Genomic DNA, 23,130 nt, shown 5'->3' with positions numbered 1-23,130 from the left:
ATGTTCCTAGATTTATATCACTGTGATATACTTTAAAGGCTAGGTTTTTTCCTCACTGGTGGAAAGACACAGGCCAAAATTCACATTCATTTGTATTTTGTTGTATGTTTTGAATCAAAAACTGACAATTGTCAACTATTAGCCTTAGTGCAAGAGTGGGGGCAGGGCTAGCCAAAATTGCATCTATTTAGAGATATTTTCAAAACAGTATGTCCCAGTTCAGCTATTTTTTGAGGAAAAGTACAGCTTGTTAGTATTTTGGAAGTTAGAAAGTTTGGGCTCACAACTGCCTTTTGTAACAGCTGGTGTTTGACTTTTAATTTAGGAAGGCAGGGCATTTCAAAAAGAGTTTGTTATGAGTTCTTAAGAAACAAAAGAGAACTTAAGACAAATGTTTTATATATCGGGGGATTTTATCCAGGCTAAGATATTTTATTTGACCTTCTGTTGTGGATTTCTTGTTGTGAAAGGTGTTAAATTCATCCTTTCACAGAGAAGGCCTTGGTCTTTCTTAGGCTTATTTCCTTACATGCTTTTTCTTGGGAGATAATCTCTTTAAAATCACTGAGAAATATATTCTGGACCAGAAAATTTCTGTTTATTCCACCTCTTTCCAAATTTCACCTCTGCTGGCACCAGGCATGTCCTTCCACCCCATTTACTCATCAAACACATCTTGAAAACATATACTCTGACTCTCTCAACAGACCTGGAGTGAATGGACTATTCTACTAATAGACATTTCCATGTATTCAACCTCCATTTTCCTTTCATTCTTGACCACTCTTCAGAGACAGCTAATTGGAGTTAATTATGTGGGTAACTGTAGATTCTAAGGATATCACTAGTTAATGCCAAGCCCTAGAAACATTAGTCATATGCTAGTGGTGTTAATGTGTATGAGGTTTGACCTTAAAGAAGATTTCTATCCAGACTCAAACCTCTTTTGTGGGTTTAATGCTCATAATAAACATCACAGTCTGAGAGAATATACCCACAGTCACATCACAGCAAGAGAAAGCTAATCTTGATAAACTCTGTGAGATGCATCACATTCTTTAACAAACTTTTCATATATATAATTTTGTATATGTGTGTGTTTATATGCATGTGGGTGCGCTCAGTCGTGTCCGACTCTGCGACTCCGTGAACTATAGACCGCCAGGCTCCTCTGTCCATGGGATTTCCCAGGCAAAAGTACTGGAGTGGATTGCCATTTCCTTCTCGAGGGGATCTTTTAGACCCAGGGATCTCTTGCATCTCCTGCATTGGCAAGTGAATTCGTTACCAGCTGAGGCACAAATGCTCTGGACTTTTTATTAAGTTATACTTTATAAATGTGATTAATCAATGAGCAGAAAAAGGTAAAACAATAACTTTACCAGTATATATTGCTTTAAAATGAAAAATGTAAATACAGACATTTAGGGAGTTCCTGGCCTAGTGGTTAGGATTCTGAGATTTACTGCTGTGATCTGGGTTCAGTCTCTGGTCAGGGAACTGATCTGTAAGCTGCATCAGTTCAGTCACTCAGTCATATCCGACTCCTTCCGACCTCATGAACTGCAGCACACCAGGCCTCCCTGTCTATCAGCAACTCCCAGAGTTCACCCAAACTCATGTCCATTGAGTCGGTGATGCCATCCAACCATCTCATCCTCTGTCGTCCCCTTCTCCTCCTGCCCTCAATCTTTTCCAGCATCAGAGTCTTTTCAGATGAGTCAGCTCTTCCCATCAGGTGGCCAAAGGATTGGAGTTTCAGCTTCAACATCAGTCCTTCCAATGGACACCCAGGACTGATCTCCTGTCGGATGGACTGGTTGGATCTCCTTGCAGTCCAAGGGACTCTCAAGAGTCTTCTTCAATACCACAGTACAAAAGCATCAATTCTTTGGCGCTCAGCTTTCTTTATACTCCAACTCTCACATCCATACATGACCACTGGAAAAACCATAGCCTTGACTAGACGGACCTTTGTTGACAAAGTAATGTCTCTGCTTTTGAATATGCTATCTAGGTTGGTCATAACTTTCCTTCCAAGGAGTAAGCGTCTTTTAATTTCATGGCTGCAATCACCATCTGCAGTGATTTTGCAGCCCCCCAAAATACAGTTAGCCACTGTTTCCACTGTTTTCCCATCTATTTGCCATGAAGTGATGGGACTGGATGCCATGATCTTTGTTTTCTGAATGTTGAGCTTTAAGCCAATTTTTTCACTCTCTTCTTTCACTTTCATCAAGAGGCTCTTTAGTTCTTCTTCACTTTCTGCCATAAGGGTGGTGTCATCTGCATATCTGAGGTTATTGATATTTCTCCCGGCAATCTTGATTCCGGCTTGTGTTTCTTCCAGCCCAGTGTTGCATGGTGCAGCACAAGAAAGGAAGAAATAAAAAAAGAAGAAAGAAATGATTTTAAGGTTATATAACATAGTTATATGAAAACATCCAATTTTCACCATAAAAATCTTTTGTGTTTTTGGAAGAAATTTACAAGATTTTTTTTTTTATTTTTTATTTTTTTCATTTTTATTTTTACTTTATTTTACTTTACAATACTGTATTGGTTTTGCCATATATTGACATGAATCCACCACGGGTGTACATGCGTTCCCAAACATGAACCCCCCTCCCACCTCCCTCCCCATAACATCTCTCTGGGTCATCACCGTGCACCAGCCCCAATTTACAAGATTTAAAAAAGAAAAGGTATTGACACCTGTGTATTCACCACCCACAAATGATAATATCAAACATCTTGTCATGTCTGCTTGATATCTTCTTTATGAAAGAAATAAATACTATATTGGAAAAGACCCTGATGCAGGGAAAGATTGAGGGCAAGAGAAGAAGGGAGTGACAGAGGATGAGATGGTTGAATGGCATCACTGACTCAATGGACATGAGTTTGAGCAAACTCAGGCTGATAGTAAAGCACAGGGAAGCCTGGAGTGCTACAGTTCATGAGGTCACAAAGAGTCAGACATGACTTAGTGACTGAACAACAGCAGCAAAAACACTTCGCATAAAGCTGGAGTCTACTTTGTCTTCCATGCCCAGTCCCACCCCCACCCCTTCCCAGGGACAGCCATTCTAATTCAGTGAAATAATTAAATTATATGATCTGCCCCATTTGTTTTTGTGCATAAAAATATACTTAGTATTACATTTTTCACAGCAATATTTAAATATATTGAACAGAAATGCTGCTGTTACTATGAAAATAATGGTTGTCCATGAGTCAAAACGTCTGGACATTTTACAAAATTAAACTTCACAAGATTATCTAGAAATCACAATGCTTAATATTTATGAAAGAGGATACAGTCTTATGAAAATTATTTTATTAAATTAAATAAAAAATACCTTCTAGGAATATGTTTTCATGATGACAACAGCAAATGCTTACTAAAGAAGTTTTTTTATTTCTTTTTTTGGGGAAGGGCACACTCCACAACTTGTGGGATCTTAGTTTCACAACCAGGGGTTGAACCCAGACCCATAGCAGTGAAAGCTCAGAGTCCTAACCACTTGACTACCAGGGAATTTCCTAATTTCTTGAATACAGTTTATAAAGTCTGATTAATAGTCTAAACTATGGTTATGTTCATGATAAAGCAACTGAGAGTTTACTATATTACTATCTTGAATATTAAATAGATAAATGATATTAGCAATATTTAGAGAAACCTAATCAAAGGTATTAGCAACATCTAAAGAATTCTTCTTTATCATTTCATCAAGAAGTATTTAGTAGAGAGAATTTGTCATCAATATTTGAAAACAAATTATACTTCAATAACTTCAAAGTTCTTTACCAGATGGTCAACACTGAAATCAGTTTAGTTATATTCTTTACAGTCAAAGATGGAGAAGCTCTATACAGTCAACAAAAACAAGACCAGGAGCTGACTATGGCTCAGATCATGAACTCCTTATTGCCAAATTCAGACTTAAATTGAAGAAAGTAGGGAAAACCACTAGACCATTCAGGTATAACCTAAATTGAATGTCTAACAATTATATGGTGGAAATGAGAAATAGATTTAAGGGACTAGATCTGATAGACAGAGTGCCTGATGAACTATGGATGGAGGTTTGTGACATTGTACAGGAGACAGGGAGCAAGACTATCCCCAAGAAAAAGAAATGCAGAAAGCAAAATGGCTGTCTGAGGAAGCCATACAAATAGCTTTGAAAAGAAGGGAAAGGAAAAGCAAAGGAGAAAAGGAAAGATATACCCATTTGAATGCAGAGTTCCAAAGAATAGCAAGGAGAGACAAGAAAACCTTCCTCAGTGATCAGTGCAAAGAAATAGAGGAAAACAATACAATGAGAAAGATTGGAGATCTCTTCAAGAAAATTAGAGATACCAAGGGCACATTTCATGCAAATATGGGCTCAATAAAGGACAGAAATGGTATGGACATAACAGAAGCAGAAGATACTAAGAAGAGGTGGCAAGAATACAGAGAAGAACTATACAAAAAGATCTTCATGACCCAGATAATCACAATGGTGTGATCACTCACCTAGAGCCAGACATCCTGGAATGCGAAGTCAAGTGGGCCTTAGGAAGCATCACTATGAACAAAGCTAGTGGAGGTGATGGAATTCCAGTTGAGCTATTTCAAATCCTGAAAGATGATGCTGTGAAAGTGCTGCACTCAATATGCCAGCAAATTTGGAAAACTCAGCAGTGGCCACAGGATTGGAGAAGGTCAGTTTTTGTTCCAATCCCTAAGAAAGGCAATGCGAAAGAATGTTGGAACTACTGCACAATTGCACTCATCTCATATTCTAGCAAAGTAATGCTCAAAATTCTCCAAGCCAGGCTTCAGCAATACGTGAACCGTGAACTTCCAGATGTTCAAGCTGGTTTTAGAAAAGGCAGAGGAACCAGAGATCAAATTGCCAACATCCGCTGGATCATCGAGAAAGCAAGAGAGTTCCAGAAAAACATCTACTTCTGCTTTATTGACTATGCCAAAGCCTTTGACTGTGTGGCTCACAATAAACTGTGGACAATTCTGAAAGAGATGGGAATACCAGACCATCTGACCTGTCTCTTGAGAAACCTGTATACAGGTCAGGAAGCAACAGTTAGAATTGGACATGGAACAACAGACTGGTTCCAAATAGGAAAAGGAGTACGTCAAGGCTGTACATTGTCACCCTGCTTATTTAACTTCTATGCAGAGTATATCATGAGAAATGGTGGGCTGGATGAAGCACAAGCTGGAATCAAGATTGCCGGGAGAAATATCAATAACCTCAGATATGCAGATGACACCACCCTTATGGCAGAAAGTGAAGAAGAACTAAAGAGGCTCTTGATGAAAGTGAAAGAGGAGAGTGAAAAAATTGGCTTAAAGCTCAACATTCAGAAAACGAAATCATGGCATCCGGTCCTATCACTTCATGGCAAATAGATGGGGAAACAGTGGCTGACTTTATTTTTGGGGCTGCAAAATCACTGCAGATGGTGATTGCAGCCATGAAATTAAAAGGTGCTTACTCCTTGGAAGAAAAGCTATGACCAACCTAGACAGCATATTGAAAAGCAGAGACATTACTTTGCCGACTAAGGTCCGTCTAGTCAAGGCTATGGTTTTTCCTGTGGTCATGTATGGATGTGAGAGTTGGACTGTGAAGAAGGCTGAGCGCCGAAGAAATGATGCTTTTGAACTGTGGAGTTGGAGAAGACGCTTGAGAGTCCCTTGCACTGCAAGAAGATCCAACCAGTCCATAAAAAAGATCAGTCCTGAGTGCTCACTGGAAGGACTGATGTCGAAGCTGAAACTCCAATCCTTTGGCCACCTGATGGGAAGAGCTGACTCATTTGAAGACCCTGATGCTGGAAAAGATTGAAGGCTAGAGGAGAAGGGGATGACAGAGGATGAGATGGTTGGATGGCGTCACCAACTCACATGAGTTTGAGTAAGCTCTGGGAGTTGGTTCTGGACAGGGAGGCCTGGTGTCTTGCATTCCATGGGGTCACAAAGAGTTGGACACGACTGAGTGACTGAACTGAACTGAACTGACCCTCAAAGTAGCTCCACAAATTTCAGCCCTGAAGGAATGATTAGGAAGTCAAATCAGGTAGGTTTGAAGTCTTGGACTTACCATCCAGGCTCTTCGACTTGTACAACCTTGGCTCTTACCTTGTTGGATGGCCCTGGAGAGATCATTGAATCTCTTAGTATTCAATTTCTTCAATTAATAAATGCCTTGGTTGGTGGCATTGAGGTGGGGAGACATGAACAGAGATGATTGTTAATTTTTCTCAGCTCTAAGATTTTATTATTCTATTATTCATTTTCTCCCTTCCCTACAACACTCAATGTTCTAGGACATAGACTGGTAATTAGTCAAAACTGAGAGGATTGTCTAGCAAAATAATCAGACAATATTAAAGGATTAAGAATATGAAACATAAAACTTTTTCTTCATTCATTATAAGATCAACTCCTCCACAAGAAACCAGACCAAACCACTATAAGGAGAAATTTGAACTAGAGAAATAGTATGTTTACCATTCACTATAAAGATTTTACAAGATGAAGAATATTTATCTAAATAAATTCATGTTAAATATAGTTGAATCTCCTCTCAAAAGAATGATTTATTGTTTAGTTGCTCTGCCCTGTCTGTCTCTTTGTGACCTCATGGACTGCAGCACACTAGTCTTCCCTGTCCTTTACCATCTCCTGGAGTTTGCTCCAACTGATACATTATATTAAAATAGTATTTAAGGTTATGAAATATTTCTTTCTCTGTATTAAAAAAATCACTATGCATTATATAATCAATGATGATGAAACTGTCTCATAACCACGCCAAGCAATATTGTTTCTCAATATCAATATCCCTTCTGAGGGTATTGCAAAAATTACTTTGTATGAATAAGTAAGAACTGGCAAATGAAAATAATGATGCTTATGAAGGAAAAATAATATATTTGTTTTTCTGTAGTTCTTGTCTGGCATAAATGAAAATATGGTAACTTTTACATCTTCTTAGGGCACTTTGAAAACCTACTATGAAAACCTACCTACTTTGTGGAATTTTCCATGCAGTTGTGACATTCTTCTCTACAACTTTAAAGTCCAGTAGAAATTTGTCACCTAGAGGATCACCTAGATGTGTGGAAGAGACTTCCCTGAAGTTACCTTTTCTAGTCAATTCCCTTTTACTTAGTGGTAACTTAGCAAATCTAAATGAATGGCTCTCTATAATATTTTTAGCGATCCCAGGAAAGGAAAATATATGCTTCTGTAATAACCACCATTAGAACTGAGTGACCTTCATGAACTCAGTATTCTCCCTAAATGAGACAGTGCTGTGAAAGAACATTGTAAATGATAACAATTGTTAGGAATTATTATTGAGGAGACCATTCCAAGGCTGACCCAATCATGTGTTTCATTGCAAAAATTCCTCCCAAGTAGCAGGGTTCATTTTATAGTTGTGAAGGGCCAGGGACTCAGAATCTTGAATATCTAAATTTTCAAGTCCTGTGCTCACCAACCTTCCGTCAGGTTCCAGGAAAAGGTAGGAATAGAGGTCAGTGTCAAATACATACACACTTTATTACTGTGAAATTCCATCATGGCCCCCTCATAGGCTAGGAGGGCCCATGGGCAGAATTCGTTTTACTCAGGCTAGAATGAGGAAGAGGCCTCGAAACCCAAGCATGCCAAGCAGCTTCCTTCCCTGTTTCACGCCAGGCTCTCAGATGAGGAAAGGGAAGTCAGGGGAAATCATGCTAAAAAGCAGGGGAATATAAGGGGTTTTTTGTAAGGTCTAGAGCCAGGCTGCTCTAATTGACCTGATCAACATCTCATCATCCCATTATAGCCACATGACAGGGGGAATCCAAAGAGGATCCCAATAAATCAGACCTCTGGTTCCAAAATGTCTTTGTCTCTACTGAGCCACACCACTGTCGTATTTCATCCTCCCTTTGTGAAAGGGTGCAGTATGGGGGAATCTTGTGGTTTTCTCTCCTCCCTCTTCCTTTAAATTGATTCTCATGCAAAAGCAATTGTTTTCCCCACCCTTTTATATAAAATAATGGTATCTGTGCAGTACCTAGGTATTATAGAGTTTGGTTTCTTTTTATCTGTTGATTTTGCGAATTCCAGAGAAGCTGCAATTAGTTCAGACAAAGGATGAATTAACCAGCTACACACTTATACTAACATACCTTGCTTAGGAACTGTTTAATGATTTTTCTCAAAATTGCATCTGGTCATTCTTCCTGTTTCTGCTTTCTGAAATGCTTGTAATCTTCTGTCAAAATATACGTGAGGCAGTATACATCATACTTATAAAACATGGGTTTGTCTTCCTTGGCTTTGAAAGTGAGAAGGCTGAGGATGTGGTCTAGACTGGCTGTTGATAAGCTGTGTGACCTCTGCCTTTGTTTCCTGCCATTTATAAACTGGGGCTAAGATTCCATATCCTTGTACTCTTCATCTTCATATTTCAGAGTGACACTAAGAAGCTAAATGAAAGAGAATATGTGGAAGTGTTCTGAAGAGTTACTTGGCCATTTCACAAGGCCCTTTAAGATCCAGAGAGAGGGAATTCAATACCAATAAAGGCTGCTGTTCTATTGGGAGCATTGTTGTTCAATCACTAAATCACGTACAACTCTTTGTGACCCATGAACTGCAGCATGCCAGGCTTCCCTGTCCTTCAGCATCTCCTGGAGTTAGCTCAAACTTATGTCCATTGAGTTGGTGATGCCATCCAACCATCTCATCCTTTGTCATCCCCTTCTCCTCCTGCCTTCAATCTTTCCCAGCCTCAAGGTCTTTTCCAATGAATCAGCTCTTTACATCAAGTGGCCAAAGTACTGGAGCTTCAGCTTTAGCGTCAGTCCTTCCGATGAATATTCAGGACTGATTTCCTTTAGGATGGACTGGTTGGATCTCCTTGCAGTCCAAGGGACTCTCAAGAGTCTTCTCTCCAGCACCACAATTTGAAAGCATCAATCCTTTGGCACTCAGCCTTTTTTATGCTCCAACTCTCATATCCATACATGACTACTGGAAAAACTATAGCTTTGACTAGACAGACCTTTGTTACTGTTTTTCTTACACTGAAGCCTTGGTCTGTTCCTATATACATTTCCCTATTTAGTTCTATTTGGTGTTCTGGAGCCTTATTCCTCTTTGATATGATGCGCTTTAAGCATTTGAAGGCAGTTATTCTTTGTGAGATTTTCATTTAAATTTCTTGTATCTTAAGAAAATCATAAGCCACAAAAAATGATATTTAACTTGTGTCTGAGACAAGTGATAAATGTTGCTTTGCAATAAAAAGAACTGGTCTCTGGTTTATCTACACATATCTACCAGTTTTAAGAGCAATGAAAAAGCCAGACTCTGGTTTTAATTTATATACACATAGCTACTAGTTTTAACAGAAATATCTTGGATGTGAAATGACCAAGAAATAGAGGATTTTTTTCAGGTATTATTTCAAAAATCTTAGAGTAATTACGTCCATTCTGTAGATTGGAACATTGGAATCAGAGAGATACAAGTTTCATTCATGGCTTCTCCATTTGAATGTTCTTGGCAGTTATTTACCTTCTTAAGTCTTAATTCCTGATCTCACTAGTGGAGAAAACAGTACCTATATCCCAGAGTTTTGGTGAGGACAAACGATAATGTAAACAAATATGAAAGTGAAAGTGTTATTTGCTCAGTCCATAAAAGGAATATGATGAAATACTCAACAGCGAGTAAACGAAATGAACACCGTCAACGTGGATGGATAGATGATCAAAACTTAGAAAAAACCGCGAGAAAGAAAACGAGATGGATCGCACAAAAATGTTTAGGTAAATAAACTCTTGTGGTGCTCACATAAAATATACGTCATTGTTCATGAAAGGCAGATCAAAACATCCACACCACATCTGTGAGAAGGAGTAAGTGGCTTTGGGTGAGAAGTGGGGTCTTAGGTGGGAAATGAAAGAGAGTGAAATAAAAGGAGGAACGTGGGACATGAATCAGTCGTGATGACTGTTCTAATTTTGTGAGCTTCAGGTCCAAAGGGAAGGGAAAGAAAAATAATGTTCAGCATAGAGCTGGCCACATAGAAGAAGCTCAATACAAGTGGCTGTTTTTATTACCCAAGTGAGGTCCTACTCAGCAGGGGTTTATTTGCATCAATTTGACCAACATTACTGAGCTTACCAACATGTCAGAGACAAGAGCTGAGCCAATGGAGTCCAAAGACCAGAAAGAAACTATGACAAGTAGAGGATGGAATGAATATCTTTTCATGATAAAAGGGAATTAAATACATACTCATGAAAGCTATTATTTACCATTTGCGAGGCATTCATTCATTCAACCAAAATATAGATAGCGAGTGTTTACTATGTGTTACATACTGTTCTAGACATTGGAAACAGCAGAAAGACCACAACTGCAACAAGAAACCACAAACTTGGCTCTTAAGGAACTTATATTATAATGAAGGGAGGGAAGCAAATACTAATAAGTAAAATAGACAGTATGTTAAATGGTAGAAAGTGCTATGGAAGAAACAACAAAACAGAGAAGGATGAGATGGATGGGGGAGGGGATTACAGTTTTAAATAGGGAGATCAGGGGACTTCCCTGGTGGTGCAGTGGCTAAGACTCCACTCTCCCAATGCAAGGGGCCCGGATTTGATCCCTGGTCAGGGAATTAGATCCCACATGGTGCAAATAAGATCCCACATACTGCAGCTAAAGATCCTGCATGCCACAACTAAGACTTGGCATTGTGTGTATGTGTGCTCAGTTGGGTTCACTCTGCGACACCATGGTCTGTAGCCCACTAGGCTTCTCTGTCCATGGGATTTTCCAGGCAAGAATACTGGAGTGGGTTGTGATTCCCTTCTCCAGGAGATCTTCCCCACCCAGGGATCAAACCCACGTCTCTAGTATCTCCTGCATTGGCAGGCAGATTCTTTACCACTAGCGCCACCTGGGAAGCATTAAATAAATACTAAAATGAATTTAAAAAATAATAAGGAGGTCAGAAAAGGCTTCTCCAAGGGACACTTTTCCAAGTTTATTTTATGTGTTATATCTTTTCATCTTGTTCCATAAAGAATTTGCTTTTATAAAGCATGACTGCTTTTTTTAGATGAATCAGCTGGGCCTCAAGAATCCTTCCTTGCCTTTTCTAAGGTTTGATCACTGGCTAAGAGACAGAGGATTAGAGTTTGAGCCACCTAACTCTGGAGCAGTCTCCTTCTGTGTTACTCTCACACAGAGAGCTGGCAGGGGCTCTGGGGAATGAGCCAGAATGGGGAGCAGGAATGTGGTTTGGAAAAGCAGCGAATCAACAGTATCATAGTATCTATTATGTATTTTTGAGAAATTAAAACAAACACCTTTTATTTGGATGGAAGAAAGAAAAACTGCAAAATGTAAAACTGGGCAAATCTTTTGGGCTGGTGGGTATATCCGGAGGCTACTACAAAGGATGTCAAACATTTCCATTAAGAAATCATGATTTACTCCAGCTCTTATTTATTGCTACAGGAGCAGGAACTTCAAGACTGGAAATGACTTGCCCAACCTCTTATGGCTTGTTTGCTGCAGAACCAGGGTGGAAAACTGAGCTCAAAAGACTAGCCAACCAGCACAACCACAACAGGGCTGGGCCATCCAAGCCTGGTGCTTTACTCTGAATAGCTAGCTGGCCATGCCAAGCTGTCTTGGCCTTATGGCTCCTTCTTTAAACTGTAGAGAAGCTCAGATAAGTGAGAGTGCCTTCCTGAGTCATGGGGCGGGGGGTGTAGGGGGGTGTAGGGGGGTGAGGGGTGAAGAGACCCATTTGTAGAAGAGAAGGATGGGGTATAATTAGTGAAAGAGAAGCCCCAGGAGGCACTGATGAAGAAGCTGAAGGGAGGGATGAGCTAAGCATAGGCAAGGTGAACTTCAAGAGCACTGTTTCCATCCCTGGAAGGAGGAAGGAGGGACAGAAGATGGCACAGAGACAAACGAAGTTCCTCTATCTCAGTAATCCTAATTACAGTCCTATAGGCCAGGTATGAATAATGTTGTTTTATACATGGGAAAATGGAAGCTCAGAAAAAGCTGCTTTACTTATCCAAGGTCACATAGCAGGCAAGAGAGTCTGTTGATGTGTGTGTGCGCGCGTGTATTTATTTTTTTAAATTTTTATATTGTAGTAGAGCATATAGCCAGTTGGGTTTCCCTGCTGGCTCAGACTGTAAAGAATCCGCCTGCAATCGAGACCTGGGTTTGATCCCTGAGTTAGGAAGATGCCCTGGAGAAGGGAATGGCTACCCACTCTAGTACTCTGACCTGGAGAATTTCATGGACAGAGGAGCCTGGCAGGCTACAGTCTATGGGGTGGCAAAGAGTAGACAGGACTGAGCTACTTTCACTTCACTTCACTTCCTATAGCCAATTAACAATGTTGTGATAGTTTCAGGTAGACAGCAAAGGGACTCAGCCACACATACACATGTATCCTCCTGATGCTTTAAGATTTTGTTCTTTTCTTGCATCTCTTCCTTCCCCTGTTTTTCATCTTTTCTTCCCTCCAGCCTCTTTTTCTTCGTACAAGGTGAAGTACTGGGGGTTTTACCTCTTTTTCTAAAATAGTTATCAAGTATCCAATGATCAAGTTAAAGGTTGCCATGACAGCAAGACATTTACTGAGGTCAGGCCACCCCTTTGCCTCCAGAATCTTATTTCACAGCACAGTTCCCTTTCATTGTGGCACCTGTAACCGCCTCAGTTTTACGTTTTGTTCGGGTGACGATTTTCTTAATGTTTGTCCTCCACTAGACTGTAAGCTTCATAATTGCAGGGACCAACCTGGAGTGTGCCCCCAGCGTTTGGCACAACCCTGGCACTCAGGCTTTCCATAAATATTTGCTGAGCGAATGTTCTTGTGGTTTCTCTCCGCTCCCTTCTGAAAGTTACACGGACAGTAACCTCTATCTCATAATTATGTTAATAGAGACGGTATAACAAGTCGGGCCGGTATTTACAGGTAGCACACAAGTAAACGAACACACACAGGCACACACATGACTGCACAAACAGCCCCCGGCAGGTGCACTTGGGAGGAAGCGCACGCCGACCGAGCTAGCCGAATCAGCGTTGGTAAACACTGCGGCGCCGGGCTCCGCCGGCCTCCGCAGCGTGGGCGGGCACCGAGGCAACCTCGCTGCTGGAGTCCCGGGCCCCTGGGGACGCGTGGGCGGGTCCCGGGCGCCGGGGGCGGTGGCGGAGTGGGCGGGGATCTTCGCCGTGATTGGCCCGTGAGGAAGGGCGCGGGGCGGGGCTGACGGCGGGGGCGGGCCTTCGGAGCCAAGTGGGTGTGCGCCCCGGCCGCGGCCGTAGTTTCAGTATAAACAAGACGCCAGACTGCTTGGACAGAGTTCGTTTTTTTCACCCCTCATCTTCCCGCGCTCTTTCGCTCCCTGTCCTTTGGTTGCGTTGGTGGGCACACGGAAAGCAGTCGGGAAGCCGAGGACGCGGGGTCCATCTGCAGGTGAGTTGTTCCTGATCAGTAGTTCTGGGAGAAACCAGAGCCCGGCTGCGGGAACGCGCTACCCTGCTGCGCGCTGCCCTCTCCCAGGCTCTCGGACTCGCTCCCGCTGTCGGTGCCCCTGGAGGCGTCGGGAGAGCAGGGTGAGCGAGCGCTCTTGGTGCAGAGCGTTCCGCGAAAGCGAGTGGAGTGGGGAGTTCTCCTGCCTGGCCGCCGAGGGCGTCTGGGGCCGCCCTTGGAGCGGTCACGATGCCAACAGGTGCGGGACCCAAGCCGATGGGGTCCAGGAGGGGACAGGCTTGGATTTTTGCCTTGTTTTTCTCAGCCGGATCCCACGGCCAGGCCTTCTGTCTCGAGATCTTGGTATAGGTTTTGAGGATCTATCCGAGACCTAGTCGCTGTTCATCCTCTCTTCATCCTCTTCTCCCTTCCTGGGTTGTTTTCTTCTACTTCTTGGCTAGTTTTCGTGCGTGGGTGGGTTGGGCGGAGGGGTGCTGTTTATTTTTTGGTGTCGGAGCCTTAAAATCTTAAGGTTTGACTTAGAAGAGACAAGGGAACAGAAGTCATGTGCTCACCACTGACACGGTAATATTCTTTAATTCCTCTGTTTAGCTGGCTACTTGGGACAGAGTGTCCCCTTGCTCTTGCCTGAGCTCAGGTGAGTCGTCTTGGGTCACCTGGCTGGGAGATAGTAATCTGAACTGTGGGTACCTGGGAGCCTCGCGGGCTGCTGGCGGGAGGAAGGCTCCTTTCTCGGGGAACCGTGGAAACTTCAGTGCTGTTCCTGAGAAAAAGCAGAACAGGGGGTCTGGAGAGTACGTGGGTGTGTCTCTCTGTCTACGTACCACTGGAGTATTGATTCTCACCCTACCCCAACGTGATCCGCGGTCAGGCGAGAGCAAAGTAGCTAAGTCCTCTGACAGTGCCGAGTGGCGCAAGTGTACCAAGAGGGCGTCTCTAGGGAGCGACCCTCTTTTCTGAGTGGATGGATATGCCCATCTTTGCTAACGAATTCAGTGGGTATAGTGTATATGGATGGATATGCACACAAATTTGTGTACGTGTGTTTGGGTCGAAGGCGTCTCCAAGGAGTCGTTCGTCAGCAGCACCATGTGACAGGGGTCAGGGACTGCTGGTGCGCGTAGATCTATATTTAGACCTCGATGATCTGATGGCCTGGGAGGGTCTCGGAACTGGGTGCATAAAGGGGAAGAGTTCAGGGATCAGGCTTTTGCCCTCTTGATTAATGTCTGGTACAGTCAGACTCAGATGGGGTGAATAATTATTCTTTCCTTCTGAAGACAGCGGCTAGAGCTTAGCATGTGATGGCTGTGTCTTAATTTAAAACATAGACCGTGGTGATAAGCCTAGGCTAAGAAACAAGGAGGTTACAGTTCACCAGAGTATATGCCGGATCAGAGATTTGGGAGGAAAACAACTAGTCAGGTGAGGTTTAGGGCAAATGTAGAAGTGACTTCTAAAAGGATATAAAAATATAAATGCTAGGCTGTTGAGATTTTCGTAACAGATTAAAAAGTGTGGCAGCTTGTTGGATCCTATTATTAATGGTTATTTTATTTGGGGGGGAGGGAGGAGGGGGTTGGGCCAGGGAGGACCTGGGGCATTTTTGACAGAAATCAGGGTTCACAGCTGATGCTCTGTTACACCTTTCAGGCAAAAAGTGGAGAAGATCAGCTACTGATTAGCAAGTTTCTTGTTGGCATCCTTCTACATGTTGGTCAATCCTTTGTTTTCCTAGAGGTGGCAACATTTCTGGCTACTAAGCCTAGTACTTTCCAGTGGTCTAATGGACTATTAAAGTCTTAGAATTTATGTCACCCTTGGTGCACTTTCAGTCTTGCTCTATTTTATATGCTCCACTAGACACTTAATCTGATGTTTGAGATCCTACTGACTTTTGGAGTAGAAAATCATAAACCATTTGTATTTATTTTTTAAAATTTAATTTATTCTTATCCATATATTAAATATTTAAATATTATTTACCATAATTCATGCTTATTACTAACACTGCATTCTTACAGTCTAAAAATAGCTACCAGCTAATAAGCTACAATAGACAAAAACATATCAATTGAATAACACCTCTCTAGGAGAAAAAAGAAATGGTTAAGAAAATTGAAAGGGCAAAGCTAGGTGATGGTCTATGTTGGTAAGGTACCTAATATGGCAGAGGAAAAGATGGGTTCAACTTCATCAATCTCCAGAGGTGGTCTGGAACAATTGGACTTTGGAGGAGAATTCGGATGACCCCAGAGAGAATATCTGCTTGAACAAGAGATGAGGAAATGTATCCTCCCTTCCTTGGGAGAAGAATCTGGCATCTCTGAAGCAGGGACTTAGAATCTTGATTCTGATGCTACAGATAATAAATGGAAAAGCCAACATTTTGTGTGGTTGTAAGGAGACGAATTATAATATTGAAAATACTTAAGATTGATGAGGTTTTTGTCTTTGGTGGTTGAATTCAGATGTTACCTCCCCTTCAGTTGTACTTTGGGGTTTGCAGTTAAATTTATAAAAATTAGATTTGTGCAACCCTCTCATCCTAGAATGACAGATGTAGCCAAGTGCTATAGGCAGATTTCTGCCTTGGAAATAGAGAGGAGGGGTCTAATCAGTATGGAGCCCTAACAAGTCACTCCTTCTCTCCCTATGCCTGCAACATCTGTGAAATTGATGAGTTGTCACACTAGATGATTTATGAGTCTCTTTTAGCTCTGTGTTAGCTGACTTATTTTGCTCTACTATCACTTCATTCATTTGTACCATTTATTGGCTGTGGAAGAATGAAGGCTGAAGTAATGATCTGTGGTTAGATGTTCAGCTACTTTCTGGGTACACAAAAATGAAGACAGGAGAGTGAAATTTCTTACTGATGAAAATTATGTAAAGATTTACTGTTTGCCTGAACTGCCTTTTGTTTTTCTCCTACAAGTGTTTTTAAAAATGCTAGTTTTCAAGAAGGCTGAATGAGGAAAATTTTTTGACCTTTTAATTTAGTGTTACTATTAAAACCGATCATCTTAAAATCAATCTTTTGACAAGTCTGTATATTACTTTATATGGTCTGTATATTACTTTGTTTCAAGGTATGTCTATGTCTAGAAGTCATTCAGTTGATTCATATTTTATTAGGAAACTCTGGTATGAAAATTACTGTAACACAGAGAAAGCACAAGTTAGTCTTGTAAGAAAGGAAAGCACTTTATAGACCACTAATATCCTTCTGTTTATCTAAAAGGGAAGAATGGAGGAGGGGTGGCAGATAAGGGTAATTTTTCAAGAACTTGCAGTCAAAAAAATAGTATTATCCCAGTAACCATGTTGATAGAAAATTATACTTGTTTACTAAATGTCCTAAGTATCAGGTTATTTTCCTACTGAGGTAAATTGGGTGTAGAAACATAAACCCTTTTAGTTAAGGTTGCTTCCCCATTTGATATTCTGTAATTTGACTTGAAATCTATCATGTGTAAATGATGATTCCACTACTTATCTCTGTGCTGTGCAATATGGTAGCCAGTGCTGTTCAGTAACTAGCCACATGGGGATATATGAACTTAAGTTTAACTAAATTAAACAAAACAAAAAAATTGCACGAGTCATGTTTTAAGTGCTCAATAGCTATGTGTGTAAGTGGCTGATGTATTGGCCAGAAAAAGAAAGTTTCAAATATCTCAGCAAGCTCTTTTTGACAGCCCTTAATTAGATGATGATGATTTTGGTTATCCAGAAGATCATTTTTATTCCTCTGGGAAAATGACAATTAATTCTCATCATAAACAGCACCCAAGACGTAAGGAAATAAGACCGACTGGCTTTGTATGTTTGCAACTGTATTTCATGAGCAATGCCACCTTCCAAAGTTCAGTAATTTGCCACAATCACACATGCCAATTTCTCAAAAAATTTCCCCCAGAACTCCCAATTGTCCTTTTACTTTTCTAAACCAGCACCTACTGTTTCTGCTAGAATGCACCAGCCCTTTCAACGACAAGGAACGTGGAGCCATCTACTGTTAAGGCCAGGAACTGCATGGAAGTTGTAGATGAAAAACTGTAGGAAGAATATGCATGGGGATCATTTCCTACAAAAAAAAAATAGTAAAGATTTATCTCAAAGAAAGGTTTAAAATGATCCTCCAGGCCTATTTATAGTTTCCATGTACTGAATTGTTATTTTGTGTCTTGATAAACTGCTGACAAGATATTCCCAAGTCAAAAGATGACAAACTTTAGCTTTGTTTTTCTTCCAGGGAAACCAAAGATAGTAATTATTTGAGTCAGAATTCTTTTCCTTCGTTGATTAGGAATTAGTTTTTTTTTTTTTAAAGTAGCATCTAGGGGAAATGAAGCAAAATGCAAATTCATTTTTTTATATGGAAACCTGTAACAAATCAGGAAATATCCCTATTTCATGCTTATAGAGAGAAATAGGACCTTCTTTCCTCAGAAATACTGATTATTTCCCCTTGACTGTGAGATCTCCTAAGCATCTGGGGCTCAGTTCCAAAGAATGTACTTATCTGGGAGTTACTTACTTTTTGTTCTCACGCCAAAGAGGTGAGTCCATTCTTACTTGTCTGCTCTGCATTGTTTGTAATCTCAACACAATACCTCTTTTTTCAAGGAGGTTAACAAAGGTGTAGCTTTACTAGCATCTAGAGATGCTGCTAGGGAGAAATGAGAAGATCATCTTTGAGATGTTTCCAAGCTCAAAATAAGCATGTTTTAGATTGTGTTGGAAACTTGATTTTACTTTCTTCCAACTCAGATCCATAATTAGAGAAACACTCTCTGAGCCTACTGTTGACTGTTGTCTTCTGAGATTCCACAGTGCCTGAAGGAGGACAAAAGTACTTGAGATCCCAGCTGGAGTCAAGCTGAAATATGTGAACTCTTTTTTCATTCCCATCTCTGGAACCTCAAGTGAGGAAGGGAAGTGGTGGCCTCTCACCAAAGGGCAAAGTTCCTCTGGAATCTAGATGGGAATTTGGGAACCAGTCATTCCCGGATCTTAAATTAAGCCTCTCCTTACTAAGCAAATATGGTTTCGAAGTTCAACTGTGATAGAGTGGCTATCCTCTACCTCACTGGGACACATGCCCAGCATTTTTGAACAGAAGCAAAAAGATAGTAATCAATATAAAGGCATTGGGTTTATTAAATATCTCACCAAGGCGCTCTATGATGAAATAGGGAGAAATACACCTCTTTTTTTTCTTACACTCCTACCCTTTGCAATCTCATTCTCCTGGGTGTAAATGAAATGCTGACTTGACATCTTGGTAGAGATTTACAAAACACCTAAAGCAGATGTTGAAGGATGGCCTTTGATTTAGTTCCCACACCCATCTTTTCCTGGCCCTCTTTTCCAATTTGCATTGTCACCTGAAACCACCTTAGCCTCATGCACCTGCCTCCCCATAAATAACCTTGTGCAAAAGCAGTCGCTGATTCAAGCACAGTCTGCTTTTCATCTGGTGCCTTAGTTGGTTTGAAACCATTAGGCATGCCTTTCAAATCCATTCATCCCTTAAATCACCCAGAGCCTGCTTCCTTGCTGCAGGATCAATGTCACGCTGAACTCTGGCAGGGTCCTTGAAAGAACATGATATATCTTTGTGACTGAATTAGCTGCTCCTGTGAGATATCTTGTCTGTCAACCAACTTTCCAGGTTCCCAAATTCATTTTAAGAAAGAGCATTCATCTTGTATACCTGGGTTGGGTATCGCTTACTTCCCCTTGGGAAGTTTCCCAGAAGAACCTGTAATCTGTATGCTAATTCTGGCGACTCAAAGCTTTCTTTTATCCTGGGTCATTGTTTTAAAAACCAAATTCATTTCCCATTGTCTCATTGCCTTCTCTCCATTCCAAAGTCCTCAATTTGTGGAGGGTGTGGGAGGTGGGGAGGCCTATTTAATTATCTCTGCCCCCCCCAAAAAGAAGTGTCTTTTTCATTCTCTTTAACTCCATTGGATCAGTACTACCAGGAAAAAAAAAATTATTGCTTTCTAAGGAGCCAGTTTTGAATGTGTTACATCAAGGTTCTCTTCAGAACCACCATATTCTCCTTCTTTGAGGAAGTGGGTAATAAATACGATCCAAGTTCTGTACAGGCCAGCACACATACTTCCTAATCTGAGATCTGAACTCTCTACAAGTATATACACATTTGTTGGTTGATTTCTTGCAGAGAAGTTTGTGATCTCCCTAAAGAGCTAGAGCCACTGGCCAAATAGAATATATTCTGAGTTTCCAGCAACTGGGTTACAAATGAAACTTTGCAAGGTGAGAACTGTTTGTGAGGTTAACCTGTCTCTTAAGCCTTATCTTCCTGGTAGTAATTTGAATAGAGTCAACAGCTTTTTCAAGCATCTCACATAAATCTCACTGTTTCCAAAGGAGTTAACTGCTTTGAAGTTTGACTTAACCAGCAAATTAAGGACAGTGCTTAATCGCCTGGGGGAGGAAATGGCAATCCGGTCCAGTATTCTTGTGTGGAGAATCCCATGGAAAGAGGAGCCTGCGGGCAGCAGTCCATGGGATCTCAAAGAGTTGGACAAGACCGAGCACAGCACAGCACTTAATGCTGTCACTTATTTCAGTTTTGGAAAAAAGTGACTTTCTCCTAAATCAGAATTTTTGCTAGCTGGTCCCCACAGCAGGTACACTGGGTTGGGCAAAATTTGTACTAAAGAAGGATGGAGAACTTGGTGGAAGATGTGCTAAAGGAGGATGGAGAAGGTAGTGTTGAGATTATGCTGGAAAGGATAGAGAAGGTAAGTAAATTGAGAGTTTACAAAACCCCACAGACAGAACATAGTAATTGAGAGAACTGTAAAGAGAAAGTTTGCTGCAGATAAGAAGCCAGAGCTTCACTGAGATTAAAGAAAATAAATGGAAGCTGTGGGTAGGAACTACCTTAAACTCAGTCTTCCGTCCACTGGGGTAATGTTAGCAAAGGATTCCTGGAATTAATAGCTCCCGGGGCTAAATGCTTCTTTGGATTCTCATGTCCAGTACTTGGACATTCTGTGAATTTGTTTTCTTAAACAAAAACCAAGCCAATATTTAATCTTCTGAGCCTCCCTATTTAATTCTAGAAATGTAGCAGGTTGAACTAAAGTCTTGGACATCAAGTTTGAGCAATGCTAAATAAACAGTTCCTGATGTGGATAATAAGAGGAAAGATACTTGAGAGAAAAAAATTCCACTATGTTTATCTTTGGAAGTATTTAAAAATCCACTTCACAAACAGTACTTTCTGTGCCATTCTGCTGACCTTTCCTCTTGTTTAACAAATACATCTATTACGCAAGGCAGTTGATCTTTCCAAAAAACAGACTGGCCACTTGCTAGAGATTGTCCAGAAATTAGTTATGCCTACTGTGATCTGTGAGCTTTCTTTGTGTCATTTTATCTCATCAGATTTTTTTCTGGAAATCTATAAAGTACACACAAGCAAATATCACTGTATTTCATTGAATCTAAGATGTCATCCATTATAAGATGCTCTTTTATATATTGCTAAAAAAAAACCTGATAGTTAAATGTATTTTCTTGTCACTCAACTATCTAATGAATCCCAATTTCAAAGAAACTAAAATATAAAGAAGTGTATATGAGAATCTCTGAAATCTTTGACTAGAGGGGATTATTCTTTGATGGCAAAGGTCAGTATCTTAAATACTTCTGTTGACAGTGTTGCTTTTTAATAAGAGTAATTAATGGCCTATCATGCATCTTTGGAGCAAGGATTTATGTAGAACTTGTAAAGCATATAAATTACTCGAATAGACTACAATTTGGGACAGACTGACAGGCTTTTCATTTTATGGGTAAACATTAGAAGTTCAAAGAAGACCATTTGCAGTATAGCATGATGTAGAGTTGTAAATTTTGAACCTGGAATGTGAAGACCTGGGTTTGAAACACAGTATGCAAGTTGAATTATCAAGATGGTTTGTGGTCAAATCAATCAGCTGATCAACAACAGAACTTTGGGCTAATTAGAAGGCAGAAAGCAACCAGTGACAAGGTCTTTTCTTAAATTAGATTTTTAGTAAACTGTAACCCCAATTAACTTATCTCAGTTTACCATCCTTTGCTCTTTGCAGTATTTTCTTTTGGTACCTGGTCAGAGTTTTCGGAGAAGGCAATGGCACCCCACTCCAGCGACTTCACTTTCACTATTCACTTTCATGCACTGGAGAAGGAAATGGCAACCCACTCCAGTGTTCTTGCTTGGAGAACCCCAGGGACGGGGGAGCCTGGTGGGCTGCCGTCTATGGGGTCGCACAGAGTCGGACACGACTGAAGCGACTCAGCAGCAGCAGCAGCAGAGAGGTTTTGGTGTGTTGATACTTTGTACACAGTTCCCAGGAACAATACAAATGCCCTTTGTCATTGCTCTAAAAAATGCTCTAACTTTGCCATAAAGGAAATTGGTAGTTTGTTATTATTTAGAATTTTGGAAGGAGAGAGCAAAACTGGAAATAATTTTCCAGGTGAAGAATACACCTCAGTTCAGTTCAGTTCAGTCGTTCAGTTGTGTCTGACTCTTTGCAACCCCATGAATTGCAGCACGCCAGGCCTCCCTGTCCATCACCATCTCCCGGAGTTCACTTAGACTCACGTCCATCGAGTCCGTGATAACCATCCAGCCATCTCATCCTCGGTCGTCCCCTTCTCCTCCTGCCCCCAATCCCTCCCAGCATCAGAGTCTTTTCCAATGAGTCAACTCTGTGCATGAGGTGGCCAAAGTACTGGAGCGTCAGCTTTAGCATCATTCCTTCCAATGAAATCCCAGGGTTGATCTCCTTCAGAATGGACTGGTTGGATCTCCTTGCAGTCCAAGGGACTCTCAAGAGAATATACCTAGGGGTAAGTAAGTGACTCTCCAAAGTTTTCAAGGCTCTTAAGCCCCAGAAGAGGGCTTCATACAGTCTGTGTCTTTGTCCATATCTGGATCCTTGCCCACTTAATGGGAGTAAATAATTAAGAAGTACTTTTGGTGCTGATTGTTTGAAAGGGAATTCTAAGTAATTTGTGACCATTTTGTGGGTTAGTGATTCCTGTCGACCAACCGAAGGCTGCAGGGGTGTGTGTGTGCAACACGCAAGGAAGTTGCATTGGGCTCACTTGATGCTGTAGCTGTGTGACTGTGTGGTCCTAATCTGGTCACTTCACCTCACTGCACAGGTCTCAGTTTGTGCACTGGAGGACAGAGGAGAGTGAACCTGACTGTCATGGCACTTGGACCTCGGCTGCTTGCATAACTGTTTTCTAGTCATTGCTGATCCCTTAGGACCTAGCTACAGCCTTAGGTGCTAATCCCTTAGCATATGTTCCCCACCTAGTCACAGCCTTTGAATCCTTACTCTTCATAGGGCCTCTGGGCAACCACTTGAGATTGATTGCAGCTAGAAAGTGAAATGAAACCTATTTCCATCTTCGACGAGTTGATTTCCTATGGTCCTTTTGAACTTTTGGCACTTTCTGATTGTCTGAAATTCCCAACTCTTGGCCTACTGTTTCCCCAAAGCACTTTACTATGATGGTT

At 41.2% G+C, this 23,130-nt stretch overlaps 1 protein-coding gene across 3 annotated transcripts in view; it reads left to right on the top strand.

The window, feature by feature from the left end:
* The window catches only part of RASGEF1B (RasGEF domain family member 1B), a 667,380-nt gene that overhangs the window by 615,381 nt on the left and 28,869 nt on the right, over positions 1-23,130 (top strand). Inside the window, exon 1 of one of the 3 annotated variants that reach the window (XM_069594462.1) lies at positions 13,046-13,544. The exons of the other annotated variants lie outside the window; for them this stretch is intronic. The gene's annotated coding sequence lies outside the window, so the exon portion shown is untranslated. Of the gene's footprint in view, positions 1-13,045; positions 13,545-23,130 lie in introns of those variants that run through there. 3 annotated transcript variants of the gene reach the window in all.

This window comes from Ovis canadensis, chromosome 6 (assembly GCF_042477335.2).
Source record: "Ovis canadensis isolate MfBH-ARS-UI-01 breed Bighorn chromosome 6, ARS-UI_OviCan_v2, whole genome shotgun sequence".
In the NCBI taxonomy this organism is placed as follows: domain Eukaryota; kingdom Metazoa; phylum Chordata; class Mammalia; order Artiodactyla; family Bovidae; genus Ovis; species Ovis canadensis.
This window is presented reverse-complemented; position numbering and strand designations above follow the sequence as displayed.